Below are 3,274 nucleotides of genomic sequence, written 5' to 3'. Positions count from 1 at the left end.
TTGTTTACAAAACTTGAAAAAAAAAATTACAACTTTAATGCAGATTGATAGATGCGGATTAAAAATTAGAGTTAAAACCTTTTTTTGTCGTCGCTTGTGTCTTGGAACCAAAGAAAAGAATCTATTGAAGGTCATATGCCTTGATTACTTTGATTTAATTTATACAAATACAAGTTATATCTTTAGCCCTTAACTATTTATTACTTGACAATTTTAGAAGGCCCAAGTGACCAAGTCCACAATCTTTAAGGTATAAAATGATTATATGAAAAGGGAGAAGCGTGTAGTGATTTTCAAATTAAGATAAATTAAATGATTATAATTTGAATAGAGTTGAAACTAGAAAAGAGACCCATGCTTTGCATGCGTCGGAAGGAAGTTTTTTACAGAGTTAAATAAGGGTTATTTTGGTCATTACATATATAGGGGTTTACTTGAAATGTCGACCAAGATGGATGAAAAAGAGCAACAATCTTTCAAAAAATTGATTACCAGGAAGACTATCAAATGATATGTAGGAAAACTAACCCCAAGGAACTGAAGTACTGGGAATCAGTCTGATAGAAGGAATAACAAAAGCTGCAATTCCTACAAGGGTACATTGTAGTAAATTTGTCACTTGTTGCTCATTGACTTTAACAGGTAAATAAGCCTCTATATGCTTTTCGCGGTCAAACTTTCCCTTTGACTCTCCTTTATCCTCACACTTCATTACAACTTCCTTTAAGTTGTCCAAGTCCTTGTCCACAACACTCTACAACAAATACCAAACTACTTTCATTTCTTTGTGTATTATATTATAGCATTCTACTTTCGTTTCTTTCACCTTTTTCACATTGCTAATACCCATCAATAAACCAAAGCGTAAATTTCATGAAATATAATTTTACTTTGTTTTTTTATAGATATAATCAATGTAATTAGTTTTTTTACCTGTAACAAGGATGTACTAACATTTTTAACCAATATTATCAATATGTAAGGCATAATAGCAGCATACACGAACATAATCAGTTGATATTAAAAGCAAAAAATATAGTACATTGCTATTAAAGGTAAAGGCACGTAAAAAAAATTAAAGTATGTTGCCCTTAGTAGTAGGAAAATGCAAGTATGTTATTATGTCTGTGTTATGATAAGTCAAAAGTTTAAAATGGCAATCTAATATGAATAATCATGAGATAAATACCATTATTTGTTGTGTCTCCAATCTATATTTCTCAGAATTTGGCATGTCATACTCGCCATTGTCCAAAAGCCTCTGATCTTATCTGCTCTAAGTCTTGAATCAGTTGGTGGAAACTTCTCCTTTAATTCATTATAAAACATCCAAAATCAGATATAAAAAATATATACATAATTACATGCACACACACTATTTGAATCAATGCATTGTCTTTTTACTTTGACTCCAGGTGTTAATTTGTTTAATGTGGCAGCAAGAGAAGAAAACACATGTGCTGGGAGGGACCAAAATGCCCTTCACTTTCTTTTGGACTTGTTTTTGAAGAGCCATAAATGTTAAATATTTCTAAAAGTACGATGCAATTAGTGATCCATTTTTTTTTTCAAAATAAGTTGCAGATCTTTAAAAAAATATGCATAACAGGTCCCTCTTTAAAAAAGCAAACATAAATGGTATTAGCTAAAAGAAAAAAAAAACATGTATGGTTTTAGCTAAAAGAAAAAAAAAGATGTATTTACATTGGCACTATTAGAATGTTCTTGAAACTTATAATAGTATTGCACAAATCCATCGCAACCATCTATTTTTACACAATACAATGAATTAATAAGAAAAAAACATTTGAAGTACGAATGTTATTATCTATAAAGCTTTATAAAAATAAATGGAAGTAACATGCACCAATAAACATCTCAATAACAAACACATTTTATTTATGTCATCTATATGTATGTATTTGACTATTTTCAGGGTAATTTCTTTCTTTCTTTAAGATAGAGAGAAAAAAGGGAAGAAAGTTATGATGATATGGATTACTTATTAAGTTGAAACTCATCTATCTCATTGGATCATAGTTACTTAATTCATATAAAGCCCCAAAAACCATATCCTATACACATCCTAAACATATTGATATCAAATGAAAAGGTAATGAAATGAAGATACAAACTTAAAAAGATAGAAAAAAGGAGTACCTTATTTTTCTTAGATTTCTAGTACATCACAAACCTATAAATCCCGAAAAATTCATCATTCCACCATTAAAATTTCATTATAAACATTTTGAATGGAAGGCGAACTACATACCGCAAAAGATGTATGAGATATGTGGATGGGTTATTCATGTTGCATCCATTATCAGATTGGTAGGATTTGCAAAACCTAAATGATACAAACACTCAAATTATGGTCAGATTAGGATTAGTTTATAGTAAACATTCTATTCAATAAATTGAATTTGCATGATTCGTTGATGCTAATATTATCTGTTATGGACTTGTTCTATAATTCATGCTTCATGAAAATGTTGTTCACTTGTCTGTTGATTACTTCCAACTTTTTAAAAGGATCTCCAACCTTCTCGCATGATTCCTAATGTCGGGATTCCGATAAGCCTGCGAACAAATTGAGAGATAACTGGGATACAACATGTTAACTATTACAAGCCAACAAGATTATATCTCACCAAATTAACATCAATTTCATACGAAAACATATAAAAGTTACCTGGCAACCAGATTTTGATTTATGCAGGAATCTGATTATGATCTACGCTTCCTTCAGTATCTTTGACTCCAAAAAAAGATTGATTAACCAGAACCTTGTCTTACAACGTCACCAAAGCAAAATTTGATATATTATTGAAGTATTACAAATCAATTTCCATAAGAGTAGATTGAACCCTAAAGAATTCAACTAAACTTGTCAGATTGAACAAAGAATGGCTCGCCTAATAAGACTTATCCATCAATACAGGTACCTGATTTCTTTTTCATGTGAGAGATAGAGAGATGATAAGGGAGGGAAAGAGCTTTGCTTCACCGTCTGTGTTCTCAAACGTAGGCCTGGAAATCGGGTTGGGTTCGGGTTGGCGGGTCAGAAAATATAAACTCAACCCAACCCATATAATATATGGGTTGGCGGGTCACGGGTTGGCGGGTTGGAAACCTCAACCCAACCCAACCCATATAACCCGTTTAAGTATATGGGTACACGGGATCACAAGTTAGTGGGTCGAACTCAACCTATATAACCTGTTTAATTAATAAACAACACATTTTAAAAACTAAGATTTTTTCAACATAAAGT

At 31.4% G+C, this 3,274-nt stretch overlaps 1 long non-coding RNA gene across 2 annotated transcripts; it reads right to left on the bottom strand.

The window, feature by feature from the left end:
- Positions 1–311: 311 nt before the first annotated feature.
- LOC145133592 (uncharacterized) lies at positions 312–3,020 on the bottom strand. 2 transcript variants are annotated; one of them, XR_013718636.1, is made up of 6 exons: positions 2,946–3,020; positions 2,693–2,868; positions 2,273–2,580; positions 2,161–2,194; positions 1,190–1,308; positions 312–754 (listed from the first exon to the last, which is right to left on the bottom strand). It is a non-coding gene; the product is annotated as an uncharacterized LOC145133592 (long non-coding RNA). The 2 variants fall into 2 exon arrangements; XR_013718635.1 differs by having other exon boundaries at positions 313–754; positions 2,693–3,012.
- Positions 3,021–3,274: the final 254 nt, after the last annotated feature.

This window comes from Lactuca virosa, chromosome 8, assembly GCF_052849685.1.
Source record: "Lactuca virosa cultivar CGN04683 chromosome 8, Lactuca_virosa_CGN04683_v6, whole genome shotgun sequence".
In the NCBI taxonomy this organism is placed as follows: Eukaryota; Viridiplantae; Streptophyta; class Magnoliopsida; order Asterales; family Asteraceae; genus Lactuca; species Lactuca virosa.
The sequence above is the reverse complement of the archived record's forward strand: the minus strand, read 5'-3'. Positions and strand labels throughout refer to the sequence as shown.